The sequence below is a fragment of the Felis catus genome, chromosome B1 (genome assembly GCF_018350175.1).
Source record: "Felis catus isolate Fca126 chromosome B1, F.catus_Fca126_mat1.0, whole genome shotgun sequence".
In the NCBI taxonomy this organism is placed as follows: Eukaryota; Metazoa; Chordata; class Mammalia; order Carnivora; family Felidae; genus Felis; species Felis catus.
The window spans coordinates 99775222-99790855 of NC_058371.1; the positions used below are offsets into that span (position 1 = coordinate 99775222).

Genomic DNA, 15634 nt, shown 5'->3' on the forward strand with positions numbered 1-15634 from the left:
CTGCTAGGAATTTACCCAAGGGATACAGGAGTGCTGATCCATAGGGGCACTTGTACCCCAATGTTTACAGCAGCACTTTCAACAGTAGCCAAATTATGTAAAGAGTCTAAATGTCCATCAACTGATGAATAGATAAAGACATTGTGGTTTATATACACAATGGAATACTACTTGGCAATGAGAAAGAATGAAATATGGCCTTTTGTAGCAACGTGGATGGAACTGGAGAGTGTTATGCTAAGTGAAATAAATCACACAGAGAAAGACAGATACCATATGTTTTCACTCTTCTGTGGATCTTGAGATACTTAACAGAAGACCGTGGGGGAGGGGAAGAAAAAAAAAAGGTTAGGGAGGGAGCCAAAACATAAGAGACTCTTAAAAACTGAGAATAAACTGAGGGTTGATGGGGGATGGGAGGGAGGGGAAAGGGGTGATGGGCACTGAAGAGGCCACCTGTTGGGATGAGTACTGGGTGTTGTATGGAAACCAATTTGACAATAAATTTCATATTAAAAAAAATTAAGCCTTATCTTCCTAGTTACTACTTCATGATTTACTACCTCCAGTCCTTTGTCTTGTCAATTCTTTACAAATGTATCATTTCTTTGTATAAGTTTCTTGTTCTGGTCACTCTTAGAAAGCAAGACAAGATGTAAAAGAGATAAATGTATCTGGTAACTATAGAGAATGAGATGGTCTCAGGGTATGGAGGAAATCCACCAACGTAGTTAGAGAAAAACATTAAAAAACAGGCAAATCTAATCAATGTATAGAGACTTAGAATATTAAGGAGTACATATTTATTTTAATACTAGATAGAAACATATATATATAATATTAATTTGGGAGAAAATATATAAATCAATAGTTCTACTGGCGGGATTTGGAGTAAAGTATTTCCTCACATTTCAGTTCCATTGTTAGTAACTGATGGGTCTGAAGCAACTGACACACTCACAAAATCAGTTTCCTTACTTGTGCAATATAGTAAGTTCTGGTAATTTCCTTGGATTGTTGTTGACATCAAGTGAAATACAGTATGGAAAGCATCCATGTGATGTCTGGTGCAAAGTTGATGGTCAATAAATCTATTTATGCCCAGCCACCTTGCCTTTGCCCTCCAAAGATTACAACGATGAAATCCAATCCAATCCCTCTTGCAAGAGAGCAAGTTAAGTAAGTAGCAAAAAGGAAGTAGTCCATAAATAAGATTTAATGATATGGGTGCTGAGGTTAATAGAAGTGGAGTTTTGTCTCAGCTGAAATAGGAATAATACTAATATTTACTTTATGTGAAAATTATAAAGATGAAATAAGGTAATGAAAGTTTATGAACACATAGTTATAATATGTGCTTGATAAACCTTAGTTGACAAAGGATCATCATAGAAACAATAACAACATTAATATTTGAATTTCCCTAAAAAGAAGATAGTAAAAAATTCTAAGGAAAGAAGGAATCCATTCGACAAGTCATCTAGGTGGTTGCTAATTTATTTTAGACACAGAGCTGGTTTCCATATTATAAAATCGAAATATGAGGTTTTACAGGTCTCAAGAATTATCCTTATTCAGAAAATGTTTTCTCCTCTCCGTCCATCCTTCCTGTCAGTGCCATTGTCTGTTCGTGGTTCTTATACCTGCATAAGGTGGGAAGTGAAGGAGTTCCTTATTCTCAGCCTCAAAATTGACTGCTCAGGCTGGCTTTGTGGCCTCTTTGGGTAGTAGAGCTAGGGTGCTTCATAATAAAATATGAAGTCAGTCTGCCTATAAGTGTATCCAGATTAAAATATTTCTACTTGGGACACAGTCTGATTAAGGTTCTTAAGTTTGGACTTTCAACCCAAACTGGTTATTTGACATTTATTTAATCTCCTCATGGAAAAACTGAAGAACGGACTCACTATGCGTTTACATTAAACCCAAACAGATAATTACATTTTTCAGATCTGCTTCATTTTATTTTATTTTTTAATTTCTTTTTTTCAACATTTATTTATTTTTGGGACAGAGAGAGACAGAGCATGAACAGGGGAGGGGCAGACAGAGAGGGAGACACAGAATCGGAAACAGGCTCCAGGCTATCAGCCCAGAGCCCGACGCGGGGCTCGAACTCACGGAGCGCGAGATCGTGACCTAGCTGAAGTCCGTCGCTTAACCGACTGCGCCACCCAGGCGCCCCAAGATCTGCTTCATTTTAGACAGCAATTCCTCCTTACTAAGTTTTCAGGGAAGCCAGTCCTGCCCTTCAGGGCTCTTGTGTACCATGCAGCTTTATTTCATGCTTCCTTCTGTGTACTGCAGCTGGTTTATAGCCTCTCTTAGATTTACTCAGTGTTCTGTCTTTTTTTTTTTTTTAACTAGGACTTTGCTACTCTAAGAATACATCACAATTACACATTTCCTTTCCCTCCAGCTGTCTTTTAGTACTCCTTTCTCTTTTTCGATTCTTCCTCCTTGTAAAACCATTCCTTTAGTGTTTGCAACCTCACTCTATGACACAGCATTCAACTTCTCCTCTGTAATTTCCCCTTTCCACAGTCTGTACCACCGCACTGTTCAGTGAGCAAGTACTCATTAAACACCTACCACGTGTCAGACACATGTCTGGAGAGACATCTTCGCCTTTCCGTGGCTTTTCTTGTAGCCAGCTCTAATAAGTGCGTATCTGGCTTCTCTTTCCATCCTGCAGTTTCTTCCTGTCTATGTGGTGGGAGGAGTGACTTATTTTCTGATGCGAATTCTTTATTTTAGAGATAAAGACACACTCAGTTTCCAAACACAATACCTCTGACACAACCATCTCCACAGGACACTGAAATGTTATCGCAATTTAGGGCTCCTGGTTTTGGATTAGCAGGTGCATTTCAAAAATCGTTAGAAAGAACACAATTATCATCTTACTCTTTTTGTAACCCTTGAAGCCATTCTGGGCTAAAACGTTTGGGACATTTGTATTGTTTCAGGAAGAAGTTGAAACTCCTTAGATATTGCATACTTTTTGTTTTGTTTCAAGTTTTTACTTAAATTCTATTTACTAACAGGGGCACCTGGGTGGCTCAGTCGGTTAGGCGGCCGATTTCGGCTCAGGTCACGATCTCACGGTCCGTGAGTGCGAGCCCCGTGTCGGGCTCTGTGCTGACAGCTCAGAGCGTGGAGCCTGTTTCGGATTCTGTGTCTCCCTCTCTCTGACCTTCCCCCGTTCATGCTCTGTCTCTCTCTGTCTCAAAAATAAATAAACGTTAAAAATTTTTTTTTTAAATAAAATTAAAAAAATAAATTCAATTTACTAACATATAGAGTAATATTGGTTTCAGGAGTAGAATTTAGTGATTCATCGCTTACATATAACACCCAGTGCTCATCCCAACAAGTGCCTTCCTTAATGCCCATCACCCATTTAGCCCATCCCCTCCCCCAACACCCCTCCAGCAACCCTCAGTTCTCTGTACTTAAGAATCTCTTATGCTTTGCCTCCCACTCTTTTATCTTATTTTCCTCTCTTCCCCTATATTCATCTGTTTTGTTTCTTAAATTCCACATAGGATTGAAATCATATGGTATTTGTCTTTCTCTGACTTATTTCACTTAGCATAATACACTCTGTGCAAACTCCTTGATCTGCTCTGATAACTTTCCAGCTTTAATATAACTTTAATATTCAAATACTGAATTCCTCCTAAAATATGTCTCTTCTTGCTTTTCTCATGCATTGTACTTGCTACTATGTATATACTTGTCACACTCTCACTCTTCTGACTTTGCCAATGTTAATTCTCCTTTCATCTCAATATGTGCATCCCTTTCTCTATGAAACCTCCCTGAGTTCCCAGTCTCATGAAACATCTATTCAATGAATGAGTATACATTTTAACACTCGTCATGACTAATACACATTTTATTGTTTTTAATACAGACATCCTGATGATCATTCCAAATAACCTTGTTAATTTCTGAAACTGAAACCAAGTAGCAAATTCCTCTCTAAATTTCTCTGTTGAAAGATGCTACTGACATTTGGTTTTCCCCAACTGCTTTCCCATCTTATCTTACCAGCTGATCCAATGTTTGACTAGTTACAATGTTTCATCCTGGCTTGTAATTTTTTCAGTGGCAAGGCATCTTTATTTGCTAACAATGTAGTAACCAGGATAAAATATTTTTGTTTTCTTTCACTTCAATAGAGACCAGTGCTGGTTTATTTTTGCATTTAAAAAAAAATTATTTATTTTTGAGAGACAGAGCATGAGTGGGGGAGTGGCAGAGAGAGAGGGAGACACAGAATCCAAAGCAGGCTCCGGCTCCCAACTGTCAGCACAAAGCCCCACACGGGGCTCAAACTCACAAACCCCAAGATCACGACCTGAGCTGCAGTCAGACGCTTAACCCACTGAGCCACCCAGGCACCTCTATTTTTGCATTGTTAATGGAGTACCTGATACTAAGAAAACTGGGGCATCTAACTGCTGATAATTAGCATGCAAGTAGCATTCCCATTTAACCTAAGACTGAATAGAAAAAAGAGACAAGAAAATTTATTTATCAGAAATTAATGAAGAATGAGAAATGATGGCTAATTGAATCAGCATTATTATCATTAAACACACCCTATTTATTCAGCTCTTTGATGTATTAGGTCATTTAAGGTATACCCATAGACGGTTGCCTATAGGACCTCTTCTCACATGTTAAATGTCCTCGTAAAGCAGGGATTATTTCCTCTCTTAGTTTTTTAAATGCTGTTCTCATTAAAATTTTTTTTTCTAATATTTATGTTTGAGAGACAGAGAGACAGAGGGTGAGCAGGGGAGGGTCAGAGAGAGGGAGACACAGAACCCGAAGCAGGCTTCAGGCTCTAAGATGTCAGCACCACTGCAGGGCTCGAACCCAAGAACTATTAGATCATAACCTGAACCAAAGTCAGATGCTTAACCAACCGAGCCACCCAGGTGTCCCTATTCTCATTTTTTAATTAAAGGTAGAGAAAGCTATGCAGACCTTCTCTTTATGTAAATATGCCATGAAAGTCATCGGTAAATACAAGTATGTGGCTCATGGAAAGGAAACAAAATTTGGATAAGCAAAATGTTTAAACTGGACTAGAGTTCTAATGTTAAAAAATATCATTACTTGTCATAACTTTTTATTGTTTTTCTTTTTGCTGTATATAGAAGGAATGGTATTTTTTTTTTACTTTACAGTTAAAATCTCTAATTTTTTATGTGGGTTTGAGAGTATCCTAAGTGTAACAGGGAGCCAGTGTGAGTAATACTAATAACACTTCATGCATTTAATGCTTGAGAATATACAAAGCCCTTTTCCATGGATTACTTTTAAAAAGTTATTTACTTTATCCCTGCGAAGGGTATTAGGCGGCTATTCTTGCCCAAGTAACTATATAAACTTCTTGACAGAGGATTTATGACATAATCTCTTTGCATTTTTACTGCCTGGCAGAGTGACGTTCAATACATTTTTTAAAAAATGAATAAATGAGCAAACAGTAAATAAAAATTTATTTTATTTTTAATGTTTTTAATTTATTTTTGAGAGAGAACAAGACAGAGTGCAAACAGGGGAGGGACAGAGAGAGCAGGAGACACAGAATTCAAAGCAGGCTCCAGGCTCTGGATTGTCAGCACAGAGCCCGATGCGGGGCTCAAACTCCCGAACCGGGAGATCATGACCTGAAGTCAGACACTTAACCAACTGAGCCACCTAGGTGTCCCTGAATAAAAAAAAAATTACAATTTGGGTAAATGGCAGAGGGAGAAATTGGACCCAGGTTTTCTGGCCTCTAAACTATTTTGAATCTGAGAAAACACTATGAACTACTTGGGTCTGAAGACCCTTTCTATGTCCAAAAGTGGCTGGCTTTGCATTAGGACACACATCCTGTTGGGATGGGAAGACGGGTATAATGTAAAGATCAGGGAACTGAAAGATGTACAAGTCTGGATGTAGAAGAGTCAGTATGGATTGTGTGTGAAGGGGAGAGTCAGACAGACTGCTTGACTTGTCAGAGATTCTCTGCTGCACAGTCTGTGGGCTTGCTGGGAGATAAGAATCTTTACATCCAGCTGAAATTAATTGTTCCTGCTTTTGTTTTTTATTGTGGTAAAGAAAACATAACACAAAATGTATCTTTTTAAACATCACATTCCTCAAAAAATTAAACACAGGGTTGACATATGATTCAGCAATTCCACTGCTGGACCTATACCCAAAAGAAATGAAAGCAGGGACTTGGACAGATCCTTGCACACCCACGTTCATAGCAGCATCGTTTGCAATGGCCAAAAAGTGGACGCGACCCAAGTGCCCTTCTGCAGATGAGTGGATATGAGTGGTATATACATTCAATGGAATACTATTCAGCCTTAGGAAGGGAGGAAATTCTGACACTTGCTACAACATGGATGAAACTTGAGACGTTATACTAAGTTATATAAGCCAATCACAAAAAGACAAATCTTGTATGAAACTAATTTTACACAGCCAAAACAACCCCATTAATGGTCTGCAAGGATTCTTGAAGATAGTCTTATGCCTTTTCTTATTTGTCTTTTACCAAACAAGACACTTTGGTTTGGCAATTCATCTCATTTCAAGCCTCTTTATTCGAGTGTAATAGAACGCACTAAAAATATTGATTGCATCATCTTGGCTTGTTTGCAAGCAAATTAACTCAGAATGTGAGTCTGAAGTGTGGAAGTATAGGGACTGTGTAAAATCAAATTCTTGCAAAAAGATATGCCCTGCTTTGAGGGTAAATAGGCAGCGAACATGGATAACTCAATAAATTGTAAGGGAACTGAAATAAAAATTTCTGCTTTTTAGTTTTGTTTTTTTGTTTTAGTGTAAATTATATCTCACCAACTGTGTTTCCTAATTCTTTATTTATTAGGGAAAATAACTTTACAGAAGAAGAGGAAGCCTAACAAAAGAGCATCACAACATTTAAAAAATTATAAAATATTTTGAGACAAATTAGAAAAACAACATAAATTGGAGAAAACATTTTAAGATTTTTTTTTTTTTTTTTTTTTTCAATGTTTATTTATTTTTGGGACAGAGAGAGACAGAGCATGAACGGGGGAGGGGCAGAGAGAGAGGGAGACACAGAATTGGAAACAGGCTCCAGGCTCTGAGCCATCAGCCCAGAGCCCGACGCGGGGCTCGAACTCACGGACCGCAAGATCGTGACCTGGCTGAAGTCGGACGCTTAACCGACTGCGCCACCCAGGCGCCCCTGGAGAAAACATTTTAAATGGTAATTGTAATTACTTTTAATTTATACATTAAAAAAAATAAAATAGCCTGTAATCTTAAACTAGTTAATTCTGTTAAAAAATTGTAAAAGTTTAGGGGCACCTGTGTGGCTCAGTTGGTTGGTTAAGAGTCTGACTCTTGATTTAGGCCCAGGTCGTGAGGTCATGATCCCAGGAAAGTGGAATGGAGCCCCACGTCCAGCTCCCTACGGTCCACTGGTGGTGGAGACTGCTTAGGATTCTCTCTCTCCTACTCTCTTGGCTCCTCCCCCACCTGCGTGTGCACATACTCTCTCAAAAAAAGTAAGTTATATAAACCATCATAAGAATGTGAGCAATACAGAAACTAAAAGAAATAAAATGTCTACTTTTGTCCAGTTTCCTTAATTTGTATTTCCTTTCACTAAAAGTAATTAATATGAACATTTTTGTTATCCTTCCTGGAAAAAAATGTATTTTATCTATTTTATTCTTTTTATTATCTATACAATATCCTGAGATTTGATTTTGTATAACTGCTCTGCCCATGTCCATTATTTCTGTCCTCTTATCATTATCAGTTTCCTCAAATCTGTTAATCACACTGCAGCTGAGGTGATCTTTTTGAAATTAAAAACAATTCAAAATTAAAAAAAAAAGGGGTCACCTGGGTGCTTCATTCAGTTAAGCATCCGACTCTTGATTTCAGTTCAGGTCATGATCCCAGTATTGTGGGATCAAGCCCTGAGTCCGGCTTTGTACTGAGCAGGGACTGTGCTTGGGATTCTCTCTCTCTCTCTCTCTCTCTCTCTCTCCCCCTCTCTGTTTCTCTCCCCTGCTCTTGCTGTCTGTCTCTCTCTCAAAATAAATAAATAAACTTAAAAAAAATAGGCTACTATGTAAAATTTTGTAAGGACTCCTTATGAGTTTACATTATACCTGACACAGAATAAACATTCTGCTAAATATTTGATGAATGAGAGGAAAGAAAGCTTTACAGTACAGGAAAGAAGAAACACAGAAATGAAAGAAGGGAAAATTTTTAACCAATTGCTTTCCCTCATTTTTTGTTATTTAAAAAAATTTTGAAATGAGTATACTTATGACATGCATTTATACATAACTGTGCATCCAATACTGTATTTCATAAAGTTTAAAAAATTTCATTAATATGGAAGGTTATCTTATTTCTTAACAGAATGAGATTGAGCATCTTTTCACGTGCTTATTGAGCACCTATTTTTTTCAAAATGTCCCCTTATATAATATATATAAAACATAATATATTATAATAAATATAATATATATAATATACTTTATATAATATAAGGTATATCCCAATATATACCTAATAAGGTATAAGCCCCTCAAATGGCTGATGTTTTCTTATGTTTTCAATTATGCATATTTTCTCCATAGTGCCCATATGTTTTTGATTTAAAAAAAAATTTAACAATTAAGTAGTGCATTTGATTTGTTTGTGGGGTTGGAAATACATGTGTGCGCAACTCTAAACTGCTTCAGTCATTTGGAGAGTGTGTGGCATTAATGAGATACATGGAGATTTGATAGCAGTATGAGGTAATTTGTTTCACCTGGAGAATATTCCAGCTAGAGAATATTCCAGCTCTTCCCCATGCAGGTGAGTAGGTGGCCCTGTGATCAATGATGGGTGAGACCCTAACCAATCCTGGCAGAACAAGACTCAGAGCAGGACGTTAACACTGGCTTCATGTATAACCAAATTATCGTTTTTATTCTTATAAGTTTTAACAATATGATGAATAATGCCCTATAATTGTTTCGTTGTATTTTACCTATATATCTCAGTTTTCTTAAGATAAATGGATTTGATACACAAAATGCTACTATTTAAAAAAAATTTTTTTTAACGTTTATTTACTTTTGAGAGTGAGAGAGACAGAGCATGAGCAGGGGAGGGGCAGAGAGATAGGGAGACACAGAATCTGAAACAGGCTCCAGGCTCTGAGCTGTCAGCACAGAGCCCAATGCGGGGCTCGAACTCACGGACCACAAGATCATGACCTGAGCCGAAGTCGGACGCTTAACCGACTGAGCCACCCAGGTGGCCCTGCAAAATGCTATTTTTAATTATTAGTAAAAGAGGAAACATAAAATTGGTTGTGGTTAGTATTTTTTTTCATATATATAGGTCTGTGTTTTTGTACATTAAAAATATATATTACAATGCAAAATAGCTCTTCGGGTGCTTTTTTTCTGGTGTTTAATGGAACTGGAGGTAATGGTACTGATTATGTAGAGTTGTAAAAAAGTATTTTAATGACTGAGAGATAATGCCTAGGTACTTTAAAGAGCTGACACTTGCCTCCACCCCAAACAAGATGATGATATGAACTAGTAACTCATAATGAAAAAAATTACTTACATGAATATGCAAATGCTGAGATTTAATGAAGTCCCATGTTCTGTGCTGTGAGAAGGAAAAAAAAAAAGCTTAACAGAAACAAATGTGATTACATACTTTAGTTGACTTTTCTTACATACAGTAATTTTCGTTCAATTTGGCCTTTGATAATCGATTCTTAAAAGAAAGTACAAATAGAAACCTGTTCATTTTCTGTCACTGAAACCTGAGTGTGTGTGCAGTCATTTTTATTTATAAAAATAGTTAATTTTTGTTTTTGTATTTTAAGGGGATCATTTGTTATCATGATGTTTGTATTAATAGCAAGAATATTGATTTTTAAATTGTTGTTTTCTGTTTTATAGCATACATTGAAGGGACTAAATTGGTTTTTAATATGGGGTATAAGTAAAAAAAGACATTCCTCTTGGTAATGGAAATTACTCGAAAATTTAATTTGACTTGTATTTAATTATGATCCATTTTAATTTCATTAGACGTAAATTACTCTATATTTACACTTGCTAAGCATGGTCCACTGTGACTACTCAATAGGTTTCAGCACTCACACAATCTCAGCTTTAGAAATGAAGCAATTTTTGAGAAAATTTGTATTCATAAAAACACTTAAACATGCATTAATAAAAGTGTATTTTTATTCATGCTAAAAGCAACCTATGTTCAAATTGGGCCAAAAAATGTACAATATTTCCTTAAAGAAAGCCATTATGAGACTTACACTTAATAGAAATTATAACCGAGCATCTGTACATAACGCAAAACAAAATAGAAAATGTTGACTCTTGTAGAACCATTTATTTTGGTTGCTACCCAAAATAAAAAAAAAACAAACAACCCCCTCCCCAACTTCCTTCTTAGTAAGATTCATGTATATTTCTTAAAAGGAAATCATAATTTTAGCATTTCCTGCTGTAAAATTCAGAAAAAAATAGAGGGGGGGGGATTAGTGCATTTTGAAGATAAGAACATAATAACCTGTAAAAGGCTGATGCTCAGGGTAATCTGACTTCTGTCATGTTGGGAGAATGACTGCCGGCTCAGCATGAACTACAGAAGGACAGCCTTGAGCTTCTGCATGTTATTTGCACTTCCATCATCTTCTGGCTGATCTTCAAAGAGGTTCCCAAGCAGAGTTCAAAATTCGCACTGTGAAATTCTCCCTGTAATCCAGATTAGAGGATGAATCTGCATACCAAATCCCAGGTAGGAGGTACTCACAGAGGTCCTAGTCACTTAAGGATCAAATGGCAGCTGCCATTTTAAGTGGCTTTCTAAGACTGTCTACAGAGAAGAATGAAAATATGCCTTCACGTTCTTCATTTTAAAGATTCTAGATATATATATATATATATATATATATTTTTTTTTTTTTTTTTTTTTTAACTATGACTATGACTTTCTTTCTTATGGGTTGTAGTACTGGCAGCTCATGCTTAGTTCTACCCTGGAGCCAAATACATACTGAGTCCTTTATCGGTTACCATGCCTGAAAATGCAAGAAATAAGCAAATCAAATGGATTTAAACAGTAAAAGGCACTTCTTAACTCATATGACTAGTATTCCAGGAGTAGGCCCGGCTTTAGGATTAGTTCATTGTGGAGCTCAAATATAAACAATTCTGGATTCTCTTCTTACCTTTTCACTTGGTTACCAGCAATGTGGTTTTCTCCTAAGGCTGAATGACCTCATGGTTGTTGTCAACAGTGGCACTGGAGTTTAGGCTTCATTCTTTGTGGACAGTGGGAGAAAGGGCAGAGCTTCCCATTTTTATCTTTGAGGAAAACCTTTCCAGAAATCTGCAGGAAACTTTTCCTCACATCTCTTTGGTCAGAATTGGTACATATTTTCATACCTAAATGAATCAATGACGGGTGTGTGAGGGAATACATTTATCCTTAGAGCAGTCAAGTTTAACTCTTGAGCAAACACCATATTCAAACTACTCAGTGGGTGATGTGCAGATGGATACGGAGGGGGCGGGGCCTGGCTCAACATGAGCTACTGCCTGCACTGTATGTCGCCCCAACATCCATACAGAGCAGCCTTCCTAAATGTACAATTTTAAGAATGCTTCTTTTTACACAAAATGTTCTCATCCATCCATTTGAGGGTCCTGGTAAGAAAGAGCCTTTCACTTTTATTTAGTTGAATTTCATTTTACTTTTTAACCTGAAAGATTTTAATTCCAGCCACGTGCCTTTATTGACATTACATTTCACTTAAGAATATTTAGTTTGTCTTAAAAATTTCCTTCATATGGTCTATAAATTTTTACACATACCAACTTTTTTTAAAAAGTGTATTTATTTATTTTGAGGGAGAGAGAGAGAGCAGGGGAGGGGCAGAGAGACAAGGAGAGAGAGAATCCCAAGTAGGATCTGTACCGTTAGGGCTCAAAATCACAAACTGTGAGGTCATAACCTGAGCTGAAATCGAGTCAGACGCTCAACCAACTGAGTCACCCAGGCGCCCCAACACATACCAACTTTTAACTAATGTAATGGTCATTATCACTGATCATTTGATACCCTGAGTTCCTTATTATGGATCTGAGAAAACAAAAAAAGGGGCCTACTTAAATTCTTTTTAAAGATAAAGATGAAGTTATTTTTAGTTTTCTTGTAAGAACTCAGAACCCTGAACTTTAATTTCTTTTAAGGAGAAGACACTTGTGCTGTCTACACAATTTACATGCATTTTCACTACATACAACTACATGCATCTTTATGCTGCACCATGTACAGCTGTTTAAAAACCATGATAGTGTTGAAAGAGTTAAAATAACAGAGAAGTAGGGGGACTGGGATTTTCTTTGTCCCTCAAACCCAGGTGTATTGAGGTCAGATCACTTGGAACACCCAGGAAATCAATGTGCAGAGTGGCAGAAAGATCTCCACAGGTGGAGGGGAACAGCTTGGCAGGATGGAGGTTCGTGTGTATGAACTGGGGGAGAGGAAATGGCGTAGGCAGGGAGGGGAGGGAACCCCTTCTGTGGAAAGGCAAAAGGAATAGAAAGACAGAGGGCTTCACTATCAAGGAAAACCACTCTGGACCATGGAACAAGAAATATGGACAGTACCAGTTTCTATTTTGCAAACAGCCTTAGGAGCTGAAGCTCAGAGGTCCCAAAGTGCATGACTTTCTTCTAACCTGAGCTGGCCCTGCGTGTGTGCCTGTGGGGGAGGGAGCTGCCCCAAGGCACTCTAGCAATCTCAGGACACACTGGGAGAGAACAGTCCCCTTCCTTGAGCACTGTGGGAAGAGGGTTTATTGCCTCTTCAAGGAGAAATGACCCTGCAGGAGCCAGCCAAAGGCTTTTTATCAGCAGGGCTGAGGGGCACTACTACACCAGAACAGAGTCCACAAGGTGCAGGCCCCTTAAGACATAGGGTTTTGAATCCCAGCCAAGTGTCTAGAAGGTGCAGGAGACTGTGGAGTAGGGCAGGCTGACGGCCTGCACTACTCTGTGAGGGCTGCATGAACAGTGTGGTTTGAGACACCCAGTCTGGGAGGAGAGATTGGAGTGTCTCCATTTTTCTCCCCAACAACAACATGGTGGGGCTTCAGAGAACAGGATGGTGGCCCCCAGTGGAGGTGAGACCTGCTTACACCAAACCGCCCGCCTCCGTGCCTGGTAACTGCTTGTTTACTGGAGTGAGACTGGCTGATAAAATGCAGTCAGCCTCTCCTCCAGACCAGTGCTGCCACCAGTCGCAGGCACCAACAGACAACTGTTTTTGTGTTCCTCTGTTTGTCTATTTGTCTCTTTGTTCTTCTCTTCTTCTCTTCTGTTCCCTTTTCTTTTCTCTTTCTATGTTCTTCTTTTTTCCTTTGGAATCAGGCTTATAGTTTCTGATTTGTTTTTGGTAAACATATTTTTTTTTCTGCTTTGTTTGTTTAACCAGGCATTTTTACTCTATTCGTCTTACATCTTTTCTGTATCTTCTTTATTTTCCTTTCTGTCTCTCTGTACTAACTGTATAGTTCTTTTGATTCTCTGCTTGGTCTTCTTTTCTCCCCTTTCATTTTTCTCCTGTATGAGATCAGGCTGCCCTCCTGCCCTTTCCTTTTTTCCAGGGTTATATCAATGAACAAATCAAAGCAACCTGGTGGAAGGTCCAAACACTCCACCACAACAAGCAAGGAGAAGCCTTGCAGAGGACAGACCAGTGGGATAGAGCAGCCAAAACGCAACAACAGAGTGCATACAACACATTCCAAAAACACTTCCTGAAATGCCAGGCCTGGGACAGTGTATGACCCTTTTTTAATATAGTAGTACTCACAGGTTCAGGACACATAACAAGCTTTTAAAACGTGCAAGAGACAGAAACCTAGCCAAAATGACAAAATGGAAGAATTCTTCTCAAGAGAAATTCCAGGAAGAAATGACAGCCAGAGAATTGCTCAAAACAGATTCAAACAATATATCTGAACAAGAATTTAGAATAACAGTGGTGAGACTAATAGCTGGGCTTGAAAAAAGCATAGAAGACAGCAGAGAATCTGTTGCTGCAGAGATGAAAGTCCTAAGAAATAGTCACAATGAGTTAAGATATGTTATAAATGAGATGCACAATAAACTAGGTACAGTGACAATGAGGAAAGAATAGGCGAAATAGAAGATATAATTATGGAAACTGATGAAGCTGGAAAAAATAAGGGAAGGAAATATTAGATCATGAAGGGAGAATTAGAGAGCTAAGTGATTCCATAAAATGAAACAATATCTGTATCATTGGAGATCCAGAAGTAGAAAAGCAAGAGAAGGGGCAGAAGGTTTATTTGAACAAATTATAGCTGAGAACTTCCTTAATCTAGGGAAGGAAACAGGCATCCAAGTCCAAGAGGAATAAAGAACTCTCTTCAAAATCAACAAAAAACAGGTCAACGCCATGACATGTCATAGTGAAACTGGCAAAAAAAAAAAAAAAAAAAGTTCTGAAAGCAGCTAGGGAAAAATGGGCCATAACCTACAAAGGCAGACACATAAGGGTAGTAGCAGACTTGTCCACTGAAACTTGGCAGGCCAGAAGGGAATGGCAGGAAATATTCCATGTGCTAAATAGGAAAATTATGCAGCCAAGAATCCTTTATCCACCAAAGCTGTCATTCAGAATAGGAGAGATAAAGGCTTTCCCAGACAAATAAAAACTAAAGGAGTTCATGACCACTAAACCAGCCCTGCAGGAGATCCTAAAAGGGATTCTGTGATTGGAAAGCAGCAAAGACAACAAAGGGCCAGAGAGGTCACCATAAGCACAAAACCTACAGATAACATCATGACACTAAATTCGTATCTTTCAATAATCACTCTGATTGTAAATGGACTAAATGCCCCAATCAAAAGATATAGGGTATCAGAATAGATAAAAACCCAAGATCCATCTATATGCTGCTTATAAGAGACTCATTTTAGACCAGAAGACACCTGCAGATTGAAAGTGAGGGGATAGAGAACCATCTATCATGCTAATGGACATCAAAAGAAAGCTGGAGTAGCCATATTATATCACACAAACTCAATTTTAAAACAAAGACTGTAACAAGAGGGAAAAGGGTATTATATCATAATTAAGGGGTTTATCCATCAAGAAGAGCTAACAATTGTAAATGTTTATGCCCCCACCCCAACATGGAAGAACCCAAATGTATATATATATATATATATATATATATATATATATATATATACACACATATATACATACATATATATACATATATACATACATATATATACATATATATATACATATACATATATATACATATATATATATGTATATATCAATGAATCACAAACATAAGCAAACTTATTGATAATAATGCCATGATTGTATGGGACTTTAATATTCCACTTACATCAATGCACAGACCATCTAGGCAGAAAATCAATGAGGAAACAACAGCTCTGAATGATACATTGGACCAGATGGATTTAACAGATATAATTTTTCATGTTAATACAGC

The 15634-nt window shown here is 37.7% G+C and overlaps 1 protein-coding gene across 1 annotated transcript in view; it reads right to left on the reverse strand.

Moving 5' to 3' along the window:
* The window catches only part of LOC109498986, a 418886-nt gene that overhangs the window by 58562 nt on the left and 344690 nt on the right, over nucleotides 1-15634 (reverse strand). The window contains exons 7-9 of the mRNA XM_045056735.1: nucleotides 11297-11513; nucleotides 10636-10820; nucleotides 9661-9705 (exon numbers count right to left, since the gene is read on the reverse strand). The gene's annotated coding sequence lies outside the window, so the exon portion shown is untranslated. The remainder of the gene's footprint in view (nucleotides 1-9660; nucleotides 9706-10635; nucleotides 10821-11296; nucleotides 11514-15634) is intronic.